At 40.3% G+C, this 13,246-nt stretch overlaps 2 long non-coding RNA genes across 9 annotated transcripts; both read right to left on the reverse strand.

Annotated features, from left to right (window-relative positions):
• Positions 1 to 1,270: 1,270 nt before the first annotated feature.
• Positions 1,271 to 2,426, reverse strand: LOC121052135. Its single transcript, XR_005808161.1, has 3 exons — positions 2,322 to 2,426; positions 1,780 to 1,842; positions 1,271 to 1,401 (listed from the first exon to the last, which is right to left on the reverse strand). It is a non-coding gene; the product is annotated as an uncharacterized LOC121052135 (long non-coding RNA).
• A 2,335-nt stretch (positions 2,427 to 4,761) lies between these two features.
• On the reverse strand, positions 4,762 to 8,444 carry LOC112191420. Of its 8 annotated transcripts, none has more exons than XR_005808328.1 (3): positions 7,287 to 8,444; positions 5,497 to 5,804; positions 4,762 to 5,319 (listed from the first exon to the last, which is right to left on the reverse strand). It is a non-coding gene; the product is annotated as an uncharacterized LOC112191420 (long non-coding RNA). The 8 variants fall into 8 exon arrangements; XR_005808327.1 differs by having other exon boundaries at positions 5,497 to 7,839; positions 8,143 to 8,443; XR_005808329.1 differs by having other exon boundaries at positions 4,762 to 5,110; positions 5,497 to 5,563; positions 5,707 to 8,443.
• Positions 8,445 to 13,246: the final 4,802 nt, after the last annotated feature.

Raw genomic sequence — 13,246 nt, forward strand, 5'->3', positions numbered from 1 at the left:
ATTGGTGACTTTTTTGAAGGTGTCCATATGGACAAAGGGGTCAGTCATGCCGCAGTAATGTGACATCTTTGGTGTTTTTGCGTGTGCCGGGCGGATGGCATGCAAGATCTTGGCGGTAAGTGGTCCTGGTCTGGACGCAAAGAGTGGATTTCACTACTATTATTATGGCCTCAGACATCGGCCAAAAACCGATGAGAAAAAGAATTCCGACCGATGTCTTAGTGGGTGATGAGAAAGATCCGGAAAATGCAGACATCGGTTTTTAGCCGATGTCTGGTATAATTATATACATCGGTTCTTCATTATAAATCGATGTAAATACGTTTAAATTCTGACAAATTTGTATGTTTATATATTGTTAAACCCTCATATTTTTGGCTTTAATGCTTATAGAAATATAGATCCTACAGCCCAACTATACATTTTAACATCGTTATTTACTTAAAAACGATGACTGATATTGTTTCACACATCAGTTACCATAAACGTTTCTTGTTGTTCATGATTTAGACGTGTAATTTGGCTCATATCCTACCATTCCTGATTCAATATACACAGTTCAATATTATATGAACCGATTGATTTACTTACATTAACATCAGATTCTAGGGAAAAAACGATGTTAATCATCTTATACTACATCGATTCCAGTAAAAGAACGATGTCTAAGCGCTATGTAATATATCGAATCACTAAAAAAAACGATGTCCATATATTTTCATAACATCAGTTTTCTTGTCCTCATCGATGACAATACTTATATTGGACATCAATCTTTGTCTAAAAGACGATGTGCAGTAGCTTATGGCACATCGATTCCAACATAATAATTCGATTTCCTGTGGTTAATGGGACATCGATTTTGATTTTGGAACTGATGTATCTCTCTTACTGGAAATCAGTTCTTATAGCTATAACTGATTTAAACTTTATACATAGACATCAGTTTGAAATAAGAGGATTGATGTCCATAAAATATGTAGCTGCTGCTATACAATATTGCACTATCCACAGTTGTCCAAAGTGATTTCAATATATATTTGGGTATTTTGTCCAAAATCATCATCATTGACAATTCACAAAATAGGCAAAACAAAATCCCAATTAACCTACTACAAGGCTAGCCTAACAATGCCTATATATTGCAATATAGCCTAACATTCACTTCATCTACTACAAAAAAAGTGAGCCAAAAGCTATCTAGCCTTACTCAAAATCCTCATCCTAGTCAGAATCTACAACAAGGTCTGTAAGTAATCAAAGTGAACCAAAAGCTATCTAGCCTTACTCAAAATCCCCATCCTAGTCAGAATCTACAACAAGGTCTGCAAGTAGTCGGCCACCTCCATGCGCACCTCGTCAAGTTGTTGTTGGGTATATCCTTCCAGTCTTTACCGCCCACTACAAATATATATATATATACACACACACACAACAAACATATATCAATGTAAGTCATAATGAAATGCGCTAATATTTAAACCAAAGTTTCTGTTAATTCCTAATACGTATATCTTGGTCGAAAAGGAAAGTGTGTCATCATTAATAATATCCTTCATGTACAGCATAACATAGTAGCCACACTCAATTCCACCCGGTTGTTTAGGTACGCCCTATTTATTCACGTTGTTAAATTCGAAAGACTTTATCACTCTAAATCAAATATTATAACTCAATCAACCACATATACTTGCAAAACCACATACTGACATGTATTTCAGACTGCAACTATGAAAAGAGAAGTTCGATGATATTAGGGTATGACATTACTTAGTATACCTTGTTGACGTACTTGATATCTATGCAATGAAAGCTTCTTTACTTTTCCCTTTTATCATATGCCTGCATAATTGTTCACACATATATAAATTTCCAAATGACTAGTAATTGTCTCAATCCACACATATATAAATTTAATCTGCCTTACGGAAAACAAGTATACAAATCGAAGTCAAATTGCTCAATTGCTGCTGATGTAGAAAAGAAAGAAGTCCGGGACATTCATAGTAATATTGTCAACATGTTGTTTCGGAACTAGTAACATAAAGCCATAAAGAGAATAGCTATATATGCAGCTCTTGCTTGCAAATATAGGTATAGGAATACTGGTCTTTTCCCATTTCATAATCGAAAAGATCATCACAAAAACATGTAAAAACGTTATCTTAGGGCATCAACATGTGGCAATCATGTTATCTTTTTCTATCCTTCTTAATGAACATTTGAAAACTAATAGACATGTCAAAGAATCCAAATGGAGCTTGTGTAAGATTAACAACAGCATGTCCATGTCAGAAGGGAAATGAAATATTGGTTTGTACCTGGCAAACTCAGTACAGTTAGCAGAAGGCAATGATCAGTGGCATGTTCTGCCTTTCCCAAAGTATTTAGCTCAGCTCTGTATCTCTTTAAGGCCAGGTTACCCCAACAAACATTCTCACAACTCTACCTACTATAAAATCACCAAATAAAAGATTGCTTCAACAACCAAACAATTTCTCCTGCAGAATTAAACCGACAAAATAGCAATGATCAGTAAGAAATTGAAAGATAAACAAGAAACAAAGCAAACATCATTCCATTGCTCTATGTGATCAAAGAAAGCTGTGGGGAAAAAAGATACTTAACAGGTTATTTATTTAAAAGGAACCATTTCACTTGAGAGAAGTTTTTGTTGATTCGTAACAAAAGAAACTTTTCATAAACACCAAAAGAAAAAAAATATAGTTACAGTGGTGTTAACAATATTACAGAGCATATAAATGGAAAATGAGATGCAGGAGCTAAATGGGTATCCCAGTTTCAATATTTACATCAATTTCTACACCTTATAATCTGAATTGACAAAGGCATGGCCAACTCAATAAACATACTATACAACAAAGAAGGTGTAGTCTCACCGAGTGAATACAATTACGGTATGGCGCGGAGCAACACCACCAAACAACACAGTTCCTGTTTCACGACATTTTGATTTTACTTTTTTGATTCCAAATTAATAGGTCCTAGCCTTCAAACTCCCCACTAACAACAAAAACAAAGGACGAAAACAAAGTTAATCAAACCTTATAAACCATTTACATCTCAAGTCAGCTAGCAGAATATATAACACAGATAAGGACAGTAGCTTGGATAATGAAACAAATACAAAGAAACCGCAAAACTTGAACAATCAAAGACATTTCATGATGTCGATCTGGCAAAAGCAAAGCCCTTTATTAAACTGATTAACTGAGATTAATCTAAGCACCATAGTTCCAACAGAACCCAAATTCATGAGACCAAATTAACGAATCTAAGCACCATAGTTTCAACAGAAAACCCAAATTCATGAGACCAAACCAAGCAATCTAAGCACCATAGTTTCAACAGATAAGCCAAATTCATGTGACCAAACCAAGCAATCTAAGCACCATAGTTTTAACAGCAAAACCCAGATTCATGAGACCAAACTAAGAACTAAAAGTTTCAAAAATAAAATATAATCGACATGAACAGCTCAAAAGATCAAAAACAAAAACATTCAAAGCATTTAGAGCTTTAAGCCATTCAAAAACAAACCCAACTGAAATACACAAGAATTAAACAAAAAAGACCCAAACTTTAGATCAAAACCAGCCAGAAAACCAGCACTGGTGGTGAAGAGAAGAGAGAGAACGGACCTCGATGGTGGCGATTGGAGAACTACCTCGAGCCGACTCAGGTCGAACAATGACGAGCTTAGGTGGGAGAATGAGTTCGTGGTCAGGTCATTGAAGGAGCTCGCTGAAGGAGTTCGTGGTCGTGGTCGATCGAGGCGGTTCTGGGTCGGTGAAGGAGCTGAAGGTGGCTCGGATCGTTGAAGGACGAGGTCGGGTCGGAGAACGAGCTCAGGTCGTAGAACGAGGTCGGAGGAGCTCGCTGAAGGAGTTCGTGGTCGTGGTCGATCGAGGCAGTTTTGGGTCTGTGAAGGAGCTGAAGGTGGCTCGGGTCGTTGAAGGACGAGGTCGGGTCGGAGAACGAGCTCAGGTCGTAGAACGAGGTCGGGGAGAATGAGGTCGGCCAAGGTGAAGGAACTGCGCGAAGTCAAAGTGGGAGTCGCTTTAGCTAGGGTTGGAGAGTTTTTTGTCTGAAAATACTAAGTGTTGGGGGAATGAAAATTTGGTCCCCCCTCCTCTCAAATGTTTTAAGTTAGTCCCTCCGCGGTTTTTCAAAATTTTTGAACAAGACTTTACACATCAGTTAATTTAACGACCAATGTTTATAATCACAATAGAAATTGATTTTTCACAAACTGATGTTAGGATGTATTTTTTACATCGCGTGCAATTTCCACTATGCCAAAAAGTCTATCAGACGACAGAACTGTTCTGTCGTCTGAATGAATCGAATTTTGTCGTCTAGTACGGTGTCGTGTCTTGGGGGTATCAGACGACAGAACACTTCTGTCGTCTGATTTTTCAGACGACAGAAACAAATAAAAGTCGTGTGTCGTCTGATGAGTTTTGCATTTCGGGACCAATGTGATCTGTATCTTTAAGAGCGGTAACACAACAGTTTTGTGTTGTATGAGAATCAAAACATCCATAGTTTTATGTAAATTCTGTTGTGTGAAGCATATTTGCAAGACAGATTTCTGTTGTCTGATTTGATTCCCAACAACATATTTTTCCTGATATCTGTGGTGGTTAAGTTGGTCCAACAATATATTTGGCTTTGATTTTGTGGTTGCCTTGTATTTCAGACGACACATATTTGTATTCTTGTTGTGTGACAAACATGTAATCTGAAAACTAAAAAATACCATATATTCATCAAATTTGGAATCCAAGCACAAAAATGCCAATATTCAATCTGTCATTGCAGCCAAAGTACATACATCCATAACTATACTAATCCTAAGGCAGAAACCTATTATCTAGAGCAATAATACTAATCTGGGTTGTGGATGATGCATGTCCAAAAGCACATCTCTACACTAGTTATCTTGAAGCTGGAGAAACATACTTTTCCCATTCGGCCCGAACTTTACATCTATCCTTCTCGGCCTTCTCCATCTGAAACTTCAGTTGGTCCTTATCAAACAGAAGACAACTTCATTGACTCCGCTGAGATACCAAACACACTTGCACTGTATAAAGTAAATGATTCAAAAGTTAGACATGAAACATAATAAATGTAAGTATGACTCATATGACTGTTCAGAAGTTAATAGCATATAAATGTATTATGGTGGTTTTCTTTTTTTGCTCTAATGGCTCCTCGTGTCCTGATGCTTATCAAGCTGATATTGCATTGTTCCTTGTATATCAGTTTCCTTCTTTTTTTGCTCTTATCAAGCTGAAATGAATCAAGCAATTCATTAATTACCAACAAAACATATGTTCATGAGTTAAATCTCTACCGCCTTCTCTTTCCAACAAGGAGCTAGGAAGTTTCCCATAGGCATTAAACCAGTATATCATGACAACAATCAAAATCCAAATCAGATTCTATTGTGAAAGTAAAAAATAATACCTGTAAATAGAGCTGTACCAACTACCAACCATCCAAACAATAGCATTATGAAGAGGACGTCCCAATGCTGCTAGTGGAATACACCAAACTCATTTACAACTCCAAACAATAGGCATTATGAAGAATTTTACAGAAGAGTTGCATTTTGTTATACATACACACTAAGTAGTGCATAACAACTTAAAGCAATTAAAGTGAGAGGGGATGTACATGTGAATCACTGGGATTGTGATAAAATGGGGATGCTGTATGAAAAACAGCTACACTACCATCAACTAAGGAATCAAAAGATCCTTCTTCCAGTAGGTCTGCTTTGAACAATTCAACAAAAATTCATTGCAAGTCCAAATGACAAGGAATCAGTTTTGAAACAAACATTGGGATGTCTAGTTCAATATACAGAAAAACCAGAAGTTAAATAATTCAAATAGAAGTTCATATCTCAATAGAAAATCAGAGGAACATTTAAAATTCTGGAACTTTCTCAATTACAGACCAAATTTGAAAAATTCACATAACGTTCACTTTATGTCGAAATCCAATGAAAATTTCCAGATCGTTTATTAACTAAGAGAAGTAAAACATATCAAAAATTCAAATCATTTGAAGGTCAATAAGTCAGGAAAAAGAAATACCAAAGAAGGCTAGTTTGAAATTAATTCGAATAGGGTAGTTTGGCACCGTGAATAAAACAAATAAGTAAAATATTTGAAAGCAAGAAACCTTGTTATGTCATATATCCATTCCCTTATGAAAAACAGAACAGTAAGAATATGCAAAGCATTGAATTATTGTATCAGGTAAAGTTCGCAATTAAGAAGCTTTGTTTTCACTTGTAGAAAACATAACAAAAAGCAGCTATTTGTTTTCAATATCATAGACCACAAGTGTATGAATACAAATGGATAAAGGCACTAATATGAAGAACTTTGTATGAATGAGCTATGAATACGAATGGACAGCAAGAATGGAATAAGAAATAGACTCAAGTGCAGCCATACTATTTTGAAACAAGGTAGAAATAGATTAGATATTCAATAGGACACTTAGATGATATATCAAAATCTAAAGATTCATTGCTGCAATTAAACTGATAAGAAGAGATTTTGAAAAGGAAAGAAACGTATTTGCTGTACACACTTCAAAGAATTCCAACAATGATAGTCAAAGGCTAGGTTTGTGTCAAGATTAAAACATCCAAGACAAGGATACTTGTTGCCTTGAACAAGTTGCTAAACATGCATTCATATATTTACCATCAGAAGGAATTAAGATTCCAAAGGAACATCGTATCAAGGGAAACTCAGTAAGATTTCAGCTTGACAAACGAACTCTGTGTCACACCCCAAACCCGGGTGTGTGACTTAAGGGGTTCTCAAGCAAGAGAAATTCAGAAAAAGACTAAATTTGACACAAATTAAAGTGTAACATTTAGGCAGGAACAGTTTGGCTTTGAGGATTTACGAAAAATTTATTTGTATAACAATGCAGTTGAAATAAGTTTTAAAAACAGAGAACAGAATACTACTAGGCTGTCATGTGTATAACACACTGGAGAAGGAAAAACTAAAGCAAGATATAGTTTCAACATGGTGGCCAAGTTACAGCAGACCCTAGATTCAAGCCATTATCAACCCATGTATGAGAAAAGGCACAATCGACTATCCAAAATATCCAAATTCAGTTATCGATTTTGAAATTATCCCACATGTTGTCGTCGCATCGATGAAATCACAATTGACATCAGTTTATGTAAAAGAATATGAATTAAACCAGGAGGGAGCACTGACATTCGTTTTTGCTTAAGAACCCTCATCGCTCTCGCCTTATTAGCTTCATGTGCAGCGTCAGGCCTTGTCTTCTTGATATGCTCTTTGTATCTATTAAGTTCAAAATCAAGCTTCTTGATCTTCTCATCCACTGTATCGCCTCTTTTATTAATCTGTTTGCAAATGATATACAGTTGAACCAACAGCTTGTAGAATATAGTCAATATACCAATCTAAAGCTAATATGCCCAAACAAGAAATCCCATTGAATAACCTAGAATTACACCCATAACCAATTAAGCCCCAATAGTTATAGAATCACAAAAATAAGCTTATCAATCACCAATTAAGCCATAAAGTAACAAACAATTTAATAACGTACCTTTCTGAGAGGAACCAAAGCTAAGAGACCAACAAAGCAACAAGTAAGACCCAAACTCTCTTATAATGTCACATATCAGTACAAAATACTACGAAAACTAAAACCTTACACAGCAAAATTCACAATAAAGCTTCAAGCTTTTCTCACCTCCAACAGCAATGCTATAAGAAGCAACAGCACAAGTCTGAATCCCTAAATTCATAAATCAGGGCAACAAATCCATAAATTCAAAAACAACAAATTTTACTAACAAGACAGAACCAGAACACCTTAATCTATTTCAATATCCCCAACACAAATTGAAGAAAGACCTAACAACTAAAACGAATTTACAAGGAAAATTTTAGGAAAACCCAAATCAAGTTCCAGAAAAACCCTCAAATAGAAGATTGAACCCAATCAAAACCCTAAAATTGAAGACTGAATCCAATCGAAACCCTAAAATCGAAGATTGGACCCAATTGAAGCCCTAAACTAATGAAGCAAAATGCTTACCGGCCGGCCACTAACCCGATCGAAAACAGAATAGTCAAGCTTCCTCTAATCTCTTGAGTGGTTGTTGAAAAACTCTATTAAGCCGGACGCGAATGGAAAGGATTCTCGGGGTTGAAGGAGAGACTAGGCTTGGGTAAGTATTTTTAAGTTTGAAAGATTGAGATGGCTGAGATTGAGATCGCAATCTCAGTTGAGACTTTGGTTGCTGAGAGAGTGAATAGAGTTCTAGACAGTTTTTTCGAGGGGTTGAGTTTTAGACAGAGTTAATAGCATGAAGAGGGGTTTTGTGTTATATCCAAAAAGCAAGACTTGAAACAATTAAAGTCAAACTCTCCTTATTCAGACAACAAAATTGTGTTGTCTGAATATCACCCCATTGACTAGTTAGCTGAGGGTTTAAACACTTGAGAGGGAAAAACTTAAACTTCTCGGAGGGAATTCTAAAATTTTTGCTAGGGTTCAATATAGAAAATCTCCATCTATTAAAACAACATATAACTGTTGTCTGAATCTGACCATATTTTCAAAAAATTCAAAGTATAGTTTCTCTGTGTATTCAGACAACACATTTAATTTATCTGTCGTCTGAAAAAATCAAACGACAGAAAATTAACCTTCTGTCGTCTGATGCGTGTCGTCTAATAGCTTTTTTGGCATAGTGTTCGACCGATTTAATAGTGGTGATGTCTGATGGCATAATTCTAGTAGTGTTTGTTATTGGCGCTGGGGCCCCTGCCTCGGCCCGGATTAGCCTTTGCTCTAATTGTTGCATCCACTCTAGTATTATGGCGGTTGTGTCTCCATCGGGTCCCTTCTGGATGCTCCGTTACACCAGCTCTCGCCTAGGGACAGACATATTACCCTCGGTTCTGGCCCTGATTGTCGAGCCGCTGGTATGCAGCTGTGACTCCGCCTCCTGTTCCAACATTAATCGGGGTTCAGGAGGTGGTTCCATTCCCCGTAGCTCTGGTGGGTTCAACGGTACTTGCATCTGTATGATTGGTTCGTGTATCAATCTGCCGGTGATGGGCTGACTGCGCCTAGTGCTCCGCGACTGCTCGCTTTGCGCTGGGTTAGAGTTCTCTTCCAGCGCCTTCTTCAGCTCGTCAAATTTTGACATCAGCGTGGCTACTTGCTTTTGGACCTCGGCCTTTTCTCTGCACTCCTGCTCGCTCTCTCTATTTTCCTTGTGAAGGTTCGCTAGTGCCAGCTCATACATAGCGGTGAGGTCCTGCCCCGGGGGGCGGCTGCAGCTCGGTTGAGCCTCCACCGTAGTTTGAGTTAGCGGGGTCTGGTAACTGGCCTGGGGTTCCCCACTGGGGTTGACCGGTGTGTTCAATAGTGCACGGTTAACGTTAACCGCTGGATTAACGTTGATCGTGGGGTTGGTGGGGTGGGAATTGGTGGGTTGATCCTCTTGCTCCTCAGCATTTCCCCCGCTACCGTTAGTCATGGTGGATGTGGTGAGATAGCCTTTTGTTCAAAGGTTCCCACAGACGGCGCCAATGTTGATGTTTAAAGTTCAGCGGTAACTAAACCTATACTAACGCTGGTCCGATTGAGTGGACCGCTGCCGATGATACTCAGGGTTCCTGCTACCTGTCAAGTAAAATACAGAGGGCGTCAAAGGGAGATCGCGCTAGGCGGTCTTCTCTTCTCTGATACCTAAGTTAGTCAATGTATTTATGTTGACAAAGTAACAGTAGGTAAGTATTGAATGCATAATCAATGAGGAGAGAGGAGAGAGGAGAGAACCTTTTATAGGTGAGGAGGGAACTGATCTTCTCCATGTTTTCGATGTGGGACTGACGTGCTTCAGTCCCCAGCTTCTGAAGCTACTAATGCCAACTTGGCATGGCGCGTGGCGGAGCGTCAGCAGAGATCTGGAGGCGAGCCGGGGCTCGGACGATAGCCTGTTTGGCTGTGTTGGTAGCATGAGCGTGGCTCATTATAGCTAATTATGCTTGTGAATGCTTATGTAAGTACAACTAGGGTTAGAAGCCCCTGACTCCGAGCATGCTTGCTTCCGAAAATTGCGGGGAGCGACCAATGGCTTAGAGGCTAGTGCCTCCATCTCCTTCTGATATTGCTCAGGTGATTTGACTAGTTGCGAAGGTTTAATCAGGCCCTGATCGAGAGCTTCTAGTGTTCGCTTGGCCTCTCCGAACCTTCGCTACAGCTTCCTTTTCTTGGAAGGGCTAATCTCCACCGCTTTCCCTTTCTCTCTGGTGTACCATTTGCTTTCCTTGATGGAAGACGTGCAAGAAGGAGGGATGTACGGTTTGGTCAAGATATCTTTGTGCTCATTCCTAGTCCTGTCATCTTGTTTCTGTTCTGCTGCAGCTGCTTTCAGTTTCTTGAACAAGTTGGAGTCCCTTGGGGATGACGGTGACTCTATCTTGTCTCTTGCTCTTGGGCTTGACGGTTGATAGTTTCGCGACGGTGAGGCCCACTTGATTGGCAGGAAAGAGCCTAACCGAAATGTCTGCTCGACTTCTTCATGTGACACTTGGATGCCACATTCTTCCTTGCATCGCGAGCAAAGGACCACTGGTGAGGCTTCGCTGACTGGCTTAGCTCTTTCCTTTGCAGGGGACTCGTCCCCTTCTGTCCTCTCCTCTCGCCCCTTTGTAGTGAGATCCAAGGTTGGCTTTCTCTGGTTCTTCTTGGTCCAGTTCACATCAACCATATTGATCTCGGTATCAGGGAAAGGGTTCAGGTCTACTAGTGCTACTGCAGTCGTTGGAGCTTCCACCTGCAAACTACCATTATTGAGCCATACCTGAATTTGGTCCTTTAGCTTCACACAGTCGGTCGTGTTATGGTTCCACAGATTATGGAATTTGCAGTACTTCTTCCCTTTCAGCTGATCTAGTCGAGGAAAAGGTCTGAAGTCTGTCTTCACCATCTTCGTGGCGATCATCTCATCTAAAATCTCATGTGCCTTATTGGCATCATATGTATACGTCGCGAACTCAGGTTTGGTGAAGGCTACAGACTTGAGTTTGACAGGTTCCTTAGATATTTTCAACTGTTTAAGGGTTGAGCTCTTCCTCCCTGTCAGTTCGAATGTGGAGACATCATTCTCCTCTTCATCATCTTCTTCCTGATAAACTTCTTCCCCTAATGATAATAGTAAGGATCATAGGAAGTCAGTTGGTAATGCAACGCAGCCACTGTACGATATTTTCCTGGCACGTATGTCCCTTTGGATGCATTTTTCCTAGCATCCGTCTCTCTTAGAAGATGCTCAAAGCTACTGACCTCTGTGATAAGTTCTCCCATTGATTGGATCATGCTGCCATGTTGTTTCTTTCGTTGGGGAGCCTCCAATCCTTTGATTGCCAATTTAACAAATTCTCTTTCAGGCAATATCATGCTCAATTTAGCCTTCTGGATCTGGAAAGCGTTGAAGATAAGCAACAGCAGACTCAGTAGGTTGTTGGGCCATTTGGGTGAGAGAAGCCAAGTCAACCTCAGTCTCAATAGCTCCAAAAGTCTCTCGAAAGAGCTTTTCCATTGCTGGCCAATCAACCACTGACCCTGGACGCAGTTTAGAAAACAATCTAAAAGCCGCGCCAGATAGAGAAGTGCCAAAGATCCTGCACTTGAGGATGTCATCATTTTGGTATTGGCCGCACTACACCTTAAACCTGGCCAGATGGGTTGCTGCGTCCTCGATATCCTCTCCTGAAAAGTAGAGAATATGATATTTTTATAGCCTCTGGGAAAAGGCGCGAGCATTATATGTGGCGGGAAAGGTCTCTCATAAACCCCATCTAGGTGGGCCCTAGGATTGGCCAACCTGATCATCTCTTCAACCTCTTCACGTCTCACATAGCCCGGAAGAGGAGGAGGTATCGCCACATTCTGCAGAGGTGTAGCCTGGCTAGCGGCTACTGTGTCGTCCCTTACCAAGGCCGTTATCTTGACCGGAGTGCCAGCTTGGTCAATGCCATAATAATTCCCTGGAAGTTCTTCATAGACATTCTCCCCCCCTGTCACTGTCGTATTGAGTAAATATAGCAGGATCAGGAAGAGTGCCTTCCCCGGTCTTCTGAGTCTTACTCTTTTGCGCAGGAGTTGGAGTACCCTTATTACCACCAATTACCAGGGCTTTGTCCTTGCTTTTTTTTGCTAAGGCAGAGGCGGCTGTCGCTGGTGTAACAGTATTGCCGCTAGTCTTCTCCCGAGCATTAGGAGGTATGTATTTGCCAGTACCTGAAGGTTGCCCAAGTGAGCCAAGAATGGTGTTAGGATCCCCCAAGGCTTTATTCAGAACTTCTTTAGCCTGATCTAACTCAGCTCTCAGCATGGCAACTTGGGTTGCAAGATTGGATCCCTCATTGCGAAGCACTGCCAATTCTAACGCAGTATGCTTGGCTTGGTTAGCGATGTCAGCAGAGATACGCTTGCTCTGAGCGGCCTGGCCAGTTATCATATCCACAAGCTCCTTATGGTTTTCCTGGCTTCTCTTGTACGTATCTTGCCACTGCCCCTGCGTTTGTTGGGAACTCGCTTCAAGATTTCGCTGTGAGATCGAAACTTCATCAAGTCTTCGACGTTCTTCCGCAAGGACTTTTTCCATCCTTTCATTATATGTAGCACTATTTTGTTGAAAGATGGCAAGCCGCTCCTCAATGCTCGCATTGGCACAAAGGATCCAATTATCCCCTCACTCGCTGCTACTTGGGCAATGTTGGCCGCGTCGCCAGCCTTATTAGGCTGGACAGGAGGATTTTTGTCGCCCTCAGTAGTGGGCTGTGGAGTTCCACCCTGTTCTGTTGATATGTCTGGTAATGGTAGGTTGAGTAAGAACTTCTGTATTACTTGTTCGTCAGAAAGACCACGACAGTCAGCACGAGAGTGCGGCCTGTAACTAGAGGTCTTGTGGTTTGGGCAGTTAACGTAAATCTTTTGGTAAGGGTTTGTGCTTGATCTCCCAATGGTTGCAATCATAAAGAGATGATAAAGGTCCCACTGGGCGTGCCAAAATGTTTGGCTCCAAAACCAGTATGGGTGCCAACTGTCTCTTTTGAGCGTGTGCCCAGGGGTGCCAGCACCGTGGGGTGCAGTCGTCGGAGAATCCCTTGACCTGACTTCT

The sequence above is a fragment of the Rosa chinensis genome, chromosome 3 (assembly GCF_002994745.2).
Source record: "Rosa chinensis cultivar Old Blush chromosome 3, RchiOBHm-V2, whole genome shotgun sequence".
NCBI classification, from domain to species: Eukaryota; Viridiplantae; Streptophyta; class Magnoliopsida; order Rosales; family Rosaceae; genus Rosa; species Rosa chinensis.